Below are 11,794 nucleotides of genomic sequence, written 5' to 3'. Positions count from 1 at the left end.
TCTGTGGTTATCATGATATCAAGAATTCTGTACATGTGCTCCTGCTTGTCTTCTTATTTCACAATGGACAACAGGAATTGGACTCTTCTCTTGCAGGTTTGGGATGGATTAAGAATTTCGTTGAGGTACAAATGGATTAAACTCTATCAATCAATCACGATCTCTTTTTTTTTTTCATTATCATCTTTAAGAACAATAAAAACCAATTAAATAAGTTTATAAGTTAATAACTAAAAGATCTCTCCTATTACTGCTTTTTTTCTTTCTAGATCATAGATATATTTAAAGTCACCGAATTTTTCAATGGAAAATAAAGTTATTTTCTACATAAATGAACTTTAAATATATTACTTTATATAATATCTAATCTCGTATATTACCTGGTCCTATATTATAAATATAAATTCCATATTGATTCTTGAATGAGAGCAAGACAGATTTTATTCAAAAAAAAAAGTTTTTCTTATATAAAATTACTTTAATACTCTCATTGATCTACATGTTTTACCTTAAGCTCAAGTCTATATTTATTTTCTTATATTTTTTAAAGAAACATAAATCTAAAATATTGTTTACTAAATGTTTAAAAAATTCGTCTTACCTTTCTAATAACTAATACAATCAATGAAATTATTTCTCAATTATGCATACTTACAAGATAATAACATCATATCTGATCAACAAACAATATATGTAGGTATTTTTCTTTTTAAAATATAATGACAGTATAATTAAATGCTATCAACAACTTTTCAACTTGTATAAAGTTAATTAATTTTACGTACATTTAATTCTGGTAAAAGTATTTGTTTAATTTTACAAGCCTTCATTGTAATTCCCTCAATTAGAAACCTGTCTCTTCTGCAACAAAAAGATAAGCAGTGGGAATGGCGAAAGATTGATGCTTCTCATAATGCTAATTCCTAAAACTTTGAAAGCTAAAAAGGGGTTTGGTTTTTGATATCAACATCACAAGTTTTGCAGAAAAGGGATCCAAATGTTGATGTTGTTCATGATCAATAAATACACAGTTACTGTCATTCTTAAATTTTTAGGAGGAAGTAGGTGTGAATTTGCAGGTTCTGCTCTTCCAAACACATCTTTAATTACCATTAATGTTCTTGGAATGCTTACTTCCAAGGTAGGTGGTTGTTTCTTCATATATTTTTAACATTTCTTATATGAATTTCTCTGAATTTGCCATGTGGTAATTTGTGTTTTAAGGAGTTTTACTTTTAGAAATGTTATAATTCAAATTATCTTCTACACATATCCAACCATCTGTTTGGTTAATTTTTTATATTTTAAACTTAAAATTTAAAATGCTTAACATAGAAAATAAAAGAAAAAAATAGATGTTGCAATGGGTTTGGAAATAATTTCTTGCGTTTTTTTAATGTAACTATTTTAGTTATACAATACAGTGGTAATTTTATATATTCTATATGGGCATACACGCAATGGTATATAATGCGTATATATTTTTAAAATATATATTATTTTAATTTTATTATATATACAATTAAATAAATGAGAAATAGTAATTGAATTTAATAACAAAAAATTGCAATCACTATAACTGTTGGTGGCTAAATTTTTTAAAGTTAATAATTCATTTCATAATCAAATTTTTAGTTACATAAAATAAGTGACTAAATTAGTCACTATATATATTATTTTTATTTTGATATTAATATATTATAATAAATATTTTAAATAAATATGTAAAACTATTTAGTACATAATTATTAATATTTCTGATATTTAAATGTAAAAAAAACTATAGTTATGTATTATTATAAATATACTATACTATATATTATACATTATTTTAATAATATATTAATATTACTATTATGTTATATTATACATTAAAGTATGTTATTATATGATTTTTGCAACCATGATTTATGAGGGGAAAAATGTTCAATCTAATGTGTGAATTTTAAGAATAAAATTTTCATTAAAAATTAAGCCTAAATTCACTTGTGATAGTAAATATGCAATTACAGTCCCATAAAAATTTAATCATACGCCTTATATTTCAGTTTTTTAAAATTTAAATAATTATGATATCTAGTTAATTAATATACATTCAATTCATTCATTTATAGGAAATATTAACTCAACCATGTAAATTATCAAATTATCGATATCATAGGTAGTTAAGTAACAAATACATATTAACATATTAAAAACAAATCAAATTATTTAACTTCAGAAAATTGAAAAAACAAAATATATAACTAAAGTTTTATAGAGATAAAATATATATATATATGTATTCACACCAACGTTATTTTATAATATGATGGCTGATGTAAGTTATAGTGACCCACTTATAAGGGCTGATATATTATATTATCTTAACCTTATGATAAGTCATAATCTTGAATTATATGATAGACACACTTAGTGACAACAAAAGAATTAAAAAGTTTGACAGTCAAAACTTGAATAATTGGTTCTTAGATGTTTGGTGGTAGAAATAAAATGGGTTGAAACCCGTGAGTCAATCCGGCTCACCACGGGTTTGAGCTGGGTTGGATTGAAAAGAAATGCAAAATTTTTTATGCGAGCCAATTTTGACCTGGCTCACTAAGAACCCGGCTCACACGGGTTGAACCCGTGGTGGGTCGGGTTGGCTCACCAACCCACCTATTTTTTTAATTAAATTAAATTAATTAAATTAATTATTCAAATCCTATTTTTTTATTGAAATCAAATTAATTAAATTAATTATTCTGCACAACCTTTAGTTAGCAATAGAGTATTTCGCGTTGCTGTCTTTCCAAAAGTTCCCCTTCGCAAATAAAACCCTAAGATTATAGATTGGATAATATTATAGATGGAGATAAAGAAGAAGATGTTTCAAGAGAGCATAATACTGTGGATCTATCCATTCAGGACTCCAATTTAATAGATGGATAATATTATAGATTGGATAATTCGGGAATATATCATTTGTTTTTTCTTTTTTTTAGACCTATCTACAAGCATGACAATTTTATCTTGTGCTATATATTTTTGTTAACGTCTATATGTAGTTTCTTGTATGTCTCACTAAATTAAATTGGCAAAATTTTACACTTGATAGCTTAGAATATATATAACAATATATTTCTTTTGTTTCATTTTCTTTTATATCAATTGGTTCAATTATTATTGTTTCAATTTGATCGATCAAAGTAACATGTTATAAGAATCTGAGAAGAAAAAAGTGAAAAAAAAGTTAATTAAGTGAGCCAATGAGCCAACCCGTTTAACCCACCAACCCGTGGTGGGTCGGGTCGGGTTCGAATTTTTTTGGCTCGCTAATAAATGAGTCGGGTTGGGTTGACTCACTAAGTAGTTAACCCGTGGTGGGTCGGGTCGGGTCGAGCCGGGTTACCCGTTTTGACAGCTCTAGTATCACCAGTGAACAACAAAGTAATAACTAGAAAAGAAAATTATTGTTGTTTATGGCTTCACCTAACAATGAAAATGAAGGGTTTGATTATTTGGCATGTTGGAGGACATAAGTGGTGCATATCCAAACACCACCTTAGTGGCAATGTTTCATTTGGAACTTTCCCAAAGTGTATAAAAAGTAATATAAGACCCCACTTCAATTAATAATAAAATAAATAATTATAATTTTATAAGCACTTCCAAACCGACCAATTTTACATATAAGTTGACTGTTACCAACTTGCTTTTCTCAAGTCTACTTTTAATGTACTTGGTACAAAAGAAACTACTTTTATTTTCTTTTATTTAAAGTAAAAAGAAAAAGAACACAAGAGTTTTGATGGAAAAAAAAGAAAAGGAAAAAGATAGTAGGCTTTTTTTCTACTTTTATAAATATTAATAGAAGGGATGTAAGTTAAAGCATTATTTAGTTTACTAATTCAAAATTATATATATAACTTTCTCTTACCATTTTTTATAATCAATTCAAAACAACGTTTTGACTTAAAACAAAAACAGTTTTACATAATGATATAATATAGCAAATAATGTGTTAAAATATATGGTTTATTTATCACATTGATCTTTGTATTGTAACAGTTTTATTATTTTCCAACTCTCCTTTATATCATATTTCATACTCCACCATTGATAGAGTTTTCTGTTTTACTTGTTTTATATAGAATAATTTTTGTGAAAATTATTTTTGGACATTTGCTATCACATACTTCAAATAATCATTTTAGATATATGTACAATATTAGTATTAGTAGATTAGAAGAACTCATTGTGTTATTGTCATTATTTAAAGCTTTTCATGAGACTCAACTATCTCTGTTTTAAACCAAGTGCATTCATAATATTAATGAAAAGAAAAATACTTTAAGGAATGTCAAAAGAGTTAATAAGAAGATATAACATTAGTTAGAGTAATATGTTATCATTCTATTAATCTATTAATACTTTTAAATCACAATATTGAAGAAAGAAAACATATTAATATCTTAAAAATATAAATAGAATGCATATTAATATTTTTTTTATAAATAAATATGCCTTCCATTCACAAGTAAAATAATTTTGAATATTCCTATCATATTTTGAAAATAATTTTGAATATTCCTAATCATGATCACATAAAATAATTTTGAATCCACTAAATGCTTCTAGATTCTAAGACTCATAAACATATTTATTTTTAAAAAATAATAATGATTAAATCGAATAAAATTGTAAAATTATAAAATTAAATATAAACCTGATTCATTATATAAATATAAAATTATGTATGATATAGATAGATTAACAATTACATAAAAAGACCATAAAAATATTTTATTATAGAAAATACAACATCTCATAATCATTTTTATTTACATAAATCTCATATTGATTTGCACATCAAAATTTTTGTAAATACATTTCTCCTTTATAGTGATTTGAAAGTGCGAAACACATATTATCAATCTAATCAATCCATATGAGAGACTGTTCGAATATATATATATATATATATATATATATATATATATATATATATATATATATATATATATATATTTAAATAACATTATAAATTTAAGGAAATTGATACAATCTTTAAATGATATAGAGTTTTTTGCAAAATGATGTTTCAAACAATTTAAAATATATATAAGGTAAAGCCTAAATATATGGTATTGTAGTTGTAGTGGATGTAATGAAATGGGGGTTTAAAATTAGGGTTGAAAGAGAAGCATAGATAGGAAGGATGGATGAGAGAATTTAATGAGTGCTAAGATTGTAACGTTGAAGTTCAAATATTGGAGAAATAGTGATTAAGGTTGTTCATGGCATGATGATGACTCAGGAGACACCCGTGGATCCTATAATATGTGCATCAACCGTCCTAGTATCTCACAGTTAACCATACCATTCAATCGTACCATCATCACCAATGCCAAAGATGCTGACACCAATTGTCACATCCATACACACTAAAACTATAACATCCTTTACAAAACAACCTAATTTACTTCACATTACTGAAAAATAATTAAGTACCATAATTTATTTGTCTATAAAGAATTAAACGTGTGATAATAATTTTGTAAATGATTTTTTTTATGTTTGATTCTATGTGGTTAAATATAAAAAGTATATTATTTTTTTTACGTAAATAAACATTTTTACTAAAAACCAAAATATAAGATTGTTATCTTAATAATTTACCAATATATAATAATATTATTATTAATATTTATATTTAGGTAAATTATTAAGGTAATAAGCTTGTTTTTTTTAATTAATTATGCATTGGAAGGACATGTAAAATCATAAAAAAAAAATGGAATATAATAATTGATATGTATTTTAAAATAGTGAGAACATGGGTCTTACCCTTATTATAATTGTGTGAGTAGTAGGTGCAAATAAAGTTCCTTAAATGGACGGAGTCATCTTAGTTCTTGTAGAGTAGTTGGGTCTTCTATAAAATAAAAAAAACTAACTACTCTTTTTTTATGTTGCTAATGATTCAATATACATAATTGCATGCTATGTTTAGTTTGAAATTTATAAATATTTAGCATGTGAAGTTGTTGATACGAATTCTATTGAATGTGTGTTGTTTGATATTGAAAGAATTTGTAGTGATTGCTTGTTAAATGTATTGGTTTTAGGTTGCTTGAAATGATGGGACTAAGGTTATAATGAGTTGATATTTGCTGTTGAATTTTAGTGTGACATAATGATAGAGTTATAGTTAGTTTTCGATCTAAATTGGGATTTTGGTAGGTAAATTTCTACAAGAGCGACTATTGGAGCTATAACTTATGTTTGGGAACTGTATTTAGGTCATTTAGAACTTTTTTAGAAAATTTAATTAACCAAAAATTTGATGATGAATGGAAAATTAGTAAATAGATAAAAGTATAGGCTAGTTTTGGTCTAAAAATGAGAGTTTTTGAGATAAGAGTTAATTGGGAAAAACTGAAATTTCGGGTTTGTTTTTAAGTTATTTAAAACTGGTTTGGATTCTTAGTTCATAGAAATATGTTGGAAATTTGTAAAAACATCATATGTTAGCTTTTGGTGGATTGGTATGTGTTTGTGCAACTAAATTCTGGCCAAAAGATAAAAATGATATCTTCTTTTGAATATAAACATGTTCTTAAATCAATTCTAGGATACCTTATACTAATTTTGGTCATTTGGACGAGTCTTAGGTTCAACCAAACCAGAAAAATCATGTTAATGTCAAAACTAATAGAGATAATCGATTATCTTACTTGATAATCAATTATTTCAGTCATAATGTTATCTTTTCTTCAAAGCTTTTTAGAATAATCGATTATCACACCTGATAATCAATTATTTCAGTTAGAAAGTTGTCTTTGCATGATTTTTCTTTGGAATAATCGATTATCACACCTGATAATCCATTATCTTTTAAAAAAATATTAAAATTTAAATTTGTTGGGCGTTTTATTTCTAAGTTCTTAGATGTTTTCTTTGCTTTGGATTCCTTATTCGGGTGAGTTAGTTTATAAATTTGTTATCTTAATTGATTTGAATAAATGGATATTTATGGTTTGTGAATATGTTTATGTATATGTTTATGGTGGATGAATATGATGATTTGCATAATGCTTCATGTCACGTCCCATTTATTTCGGTGCTGAGTCACCTAGCTGCTTCCATCAATGCATCATGCCACGTGTTCTGGGCATTTAAAATCCACCCACGGAGCCCTGCATGCACGCCACTTGTCAAAGTGGAAGTTTCTGAAGTGAATGGTGGGGTGCAGGTGTCAAGCAGGGGGACGTCCGTTCATCTGAAAGTGGGATTTTGAACAAAAGTGCATTTTTCTGGAAAATTTCCCACTCTCCTGCGTGCACCTCCTCCCCTTCCAAACTCAGAATTTTCATTTCTCCTCCATCTCTCTAGAACCTTTCTTCTTCTCTCTTCTGCAACTCACCATTCCCTACTCCGATCAAACTTCAGGCACCGTGGAAGCCATCCAGGAGTCATAAGCTACGTTTTGAACCGAACAGTTTTTGATTCTGAAAACGGGTAAGTTCCACGTTCTCGACTGTTCTTCCTTATCAACATGCAAGCCTAAATCTGGACTGCATGCACCTTATCTGAACCAACCTCGGTTTTCTGTAATTTTAGCTTGAAGAGTTTGATAGAGCGTTAAGAGTAGAAGAGAGTCTTACTGAAAAACTGAATTTCTGTCTGAAGAGCGTACGCACATTTCAAATCCGGGTAAGGGAAGCTTATTAGATTTAATTCATCTGATTTTCTGTACTGTATGTACGTTTATGTGATGTTTGAAGTATGATTTATGATATTGGACTTTTGGTATATGAATATGATTCTGAGATGATGTATGAAAGTGATGCAATGTTCTATGGTTTGATTAAATTGAAAAATGAGCTGCATGATGAGATGATGTATGAAAAAGTATGAATTTTGTACTATGATATGAGCAATTTAATGTATAAAAGTTTATAATGAAAAATGTATTTACTGTAAGATGAATCTGAATATGAAATTCTATGTTAAAGAACGATTGTTATCGAAATGGTCTTTGACCGTTCGTTATTCTCAGTGTCATCTTTGAAATAGCTGAACCCTTTCATTTGGTAAGAATTCTATTCGGGTACGAACGCCCTCTTATATTAGCCTTACGTTTGAGCGTTCGGCCAAACGTAAATATCCTGAGTATTGTGTGAGAAATTGAGAAGCCTGAGACTATATTCAAACACTTAGTCATATTGTTCAAAATTTAACTTCAACATTCTAACTTATGAAAAATCCTATTTCAAATATCTTGAATCAGCGATGGGTCTCGACCCAAAGCGTACGTCCTAAGTAGCGCTCGGTCTTATACCGAACGCTCGTCCTAAAAGTGTAAATGATAAGTAGCGCTCGGTCCTATACCGAACGCTCGTTCCTTCCGTAATTATCAACGAGCTGTAATAGCGTTTGTCTTGAATTGAAATAGCGTTCGTCCATAAATTTAAATAGCGTTCGTCCAATAGATCTAGTAACGTTCGTCCAAGACTTCAGTGACGTTCGTTCAAAAACTTCATTAAATGCCTATTTTCGCGCTCGGTCATTGACTGGCGGTGGGTCTCCTGGATTAACTCGTGTCCGGTTTATTTATCTAAACAAGTTTGTGATGTATCTATCCATTGGATTCGTTCCAGAGTTATTGAACTTAAATTATTCTAAGTATTTTCCAGATCGTACTAGATTCAGTTCATCTAACTGAGTCAAGTTAATATGAAGTCCGTCTAAACCTGCCTTGGTTTTATTCTACTCGTGAACGAGCCTTCTTGGTATTGTATTAACGTTCGTCCTCTATTACAAAGAGGGCTGAACGTTCGCTCTTTTAAGAAAGTGGAACATAGAATGAAAATGTTAATAAGAGGTTGTATTATGGTGTGCGAACCGTATAAGAACTGAAATTGTGATTGTGGTTATTGAACGAGCGTTCCAGGGAGGAACGACTCTTGAATGGAAATTGAGATTTGTAAAGTATGAACGTGGTAAGCTTAGATGGTGGTTCATCCTGATATTCCGTGAGTGCTCGTTCTCAAGTAGAGAGGAGTATGTCATGCGTGGGAATGGCAGGAGGTCTAGTCCATAACTGTAACTTGGACAGAACAGACTAACCTCAGGTGGCTACTGATGAGCATTCCAGTTACCCCACCTGAGTGCACGGACGCCTTAGCTACACAGGATTCATACAGTCCGGACGGTCGGTCTAGTATCAGGATTTGGATGGAATTAATGTATGAATTGAATGTATATGTTGTGAATTTACTTGCTGAATTTGATAAGTATGAAATGTATTTTTGACTTGAATTAAATTCAATAAGCTTACCCTTGCATTTTTCCATTGTGTTGTCTGTATTTGTATGTCCGTCTTGTCAATGCAATGATCATCCGTGTGGATGTGAGCAGAGGGAGATACTTCTTTGGAGGAAACGCTTGAAGAAGGACTTATTGCGGAAGAGAATCTCGTAGAAGTGGAAGTGAAGGCCGAACAGTAGGACGTTCGGTTTTAGTTAGGGTAGTTAGGATAGAGGGCTGTTTGTGAGCGAGCGCCCTTTTGCTATTGTAAATTCTTGGACGTTCGGTATTTATTTTTGTAAATCGTTCGTCCTCATTATTTTGTGAACGCTCGTTAGTTTACTTATATATATGTAAGGCCGTTCGGCCATTTATGAATTCTGCTCCCTTTACTTTTAAAACTGTTTTGCCATATTGATATATGTGATTATTCTAAGTATATAGTTGATGACTGTATAATTTTGGGAGTTACACTTCATAAAATGAAATGTTGAATAATAATATGTATGGTAGTTTTTCACACATGTATGATGTTTTGATGATAATGATTATGTCTTTATCATGTGTAAATTTACGTAATTCCATGACTCTGGTGGAGAGATTCCATGGTGGTGTCCTGTAGTGTATGTATTATTGTGGGAGCTCAGTCTTAGAGGTTATCTTGACACTCCAATGGTCATTCAATCTCAAGTAGAGAGGGATGTCATGTGGTGAGAGTACTAGAAGGTCCTAGTATAGAGGTCGATACCATTGGCAAAGGACGTTTTAACGAATTAATCTTGTGTGGTAGTTTGGGGGGCCAACTATTTCACCACTACCAGTGTACAACCAGCCATAACTCGATAATAATGCATGTATCCATATTTTGAGTCTAGATTTCTTACCTGTTTAGGTGGTATGTTTAGTTTGAACTGAAAATATAATATATTAACTTATGTATTTCTATTATATGAAAGATCTTTTGGTAAGTTAGGTTACCCTTTCTTCTTTGTTTTTAGTTGTCTATTTTGTTTATTCTTTTTTGCAATGATCACCTTAATGGTGTGAGCTTAGGCGATATCTTTAGTGAGCAGGTGCTAGAAAGAGGTGAAGTTGATGTTGAAAGTCTCACATCGACTAGAGATAAGACCAAATTATAATATATAAGTGAGGTGCAAACCTCACCTTACAAGCCGGTTTTGTGGGGATGAGTTAGGCTTAAAACTCACTTTCTAATATAGTATCAGAGCCATGGTTAGAGCCTATCTTAGAGAGTTCTATGTGGACATTCTATTCTTCTATTCCATCTGCTATCGGGCCGTTATCGGACCACCCAATTTCTACTATCACGCACGAGATGTCTATACCTCGGCGTGAAGGGGGTGTGTTGGAAGTCTCACATTGACTAGAGATAAAGCCAAATTATAATATATAAGTGAGGTACAAATCTCACCTTACAAGCCGGTTTTGTGGGATTGAGTTAGGCTTAAACCCACTTTCTAATAGTTGAGATGTAGTAGAATGTTTGATTTCAAGTTTCATTTGTTAATGTAAATACCCTATTACACTTTTCGTTTAGTGTAATATCTCGTAATAGTTCAGGTTTTAGCATATATTTTATTATTATAAGTTATTTTTGGATTATTTGTAATAACATCTTATATACTTCCTTTGAGTTAACGGATTATTACTGAAATGTAAGGAATCCTATAATAGTTAAATGTTATGAAAAATTAGGATGTTACACACAGTATTAGGAGACTTTGTAGTTAAATAGAGTAAAAGATTAGTTAATTAAAATAATAAATTAATTAATTAAACTATAAATTCTTAATCTAACCGTCCATGTAACTCAAAAATTGAAGCATAGTACCACGTAGTCCAAAAATGAAAAGAGTATCAGAATTCATATATATAATTTTAGATAAGATCTCATTTTCATTTTCAATTTCGAAAGTTCATTAACCTTGGATTTTGAGATCCAGAAGCAAATGAATGGTTCTTAATTAAAATTTCCGTATTTGTTGGGAAAAGCCTATGAATGTTGGTTTTATTCGTGAAATTGGCAAAAGAATAATAACAATAAGTGCTTTCTTGGTAATATTTTGGCAGGTAGTTTTTACGTGGTTCTTTTCGCTATGTGAATCTGGTTTTACCAATTTCATACGCCTTAATTAAGTTGAAACTTTTATTAACACAAATTCATTTTGCTTAAATTCTACAAATTCGTAAGAGTGGAAAGTATGAAAATTCAATTTTGCTACGAATTCATTTTGGATATATATGATATGAAGTTTCAAACTTTACTAATTATAAATATATATCTTTCTTTTTTTTTCTTTCTTTTATCAGGCAGAAGAGAGAAAACAAAAGGATCACGAAGTGAGAAAGATGGTGTATTAGAAACTTACAATTTAATCATGTATCTCAACATATCAAATGTAACAACATAAGATTTTATTTTTCCTTAGAATAAACATTAATTAATAGAAAAATATGTAAAAAAGAATATAGTGATAGT

The sequence above is a fragment of the Vigna angularis genome, chromosome 2 (assembly GCF_016808095.1).
Source record: "Vigna angularis cultivar LongXiaoDou No.4 chromosome 2, ASM1680809v1, whole genome shotgun sequence".
Lineage (NCBI taxonomy): Eukaryota > Viridiplantae > Streptophyta > Magnoliopsida > Fabales > Fabaceae > Vigna > Vigna angularis.
This window is presented reverse-complemented; position numbering follows the sequence as displayed.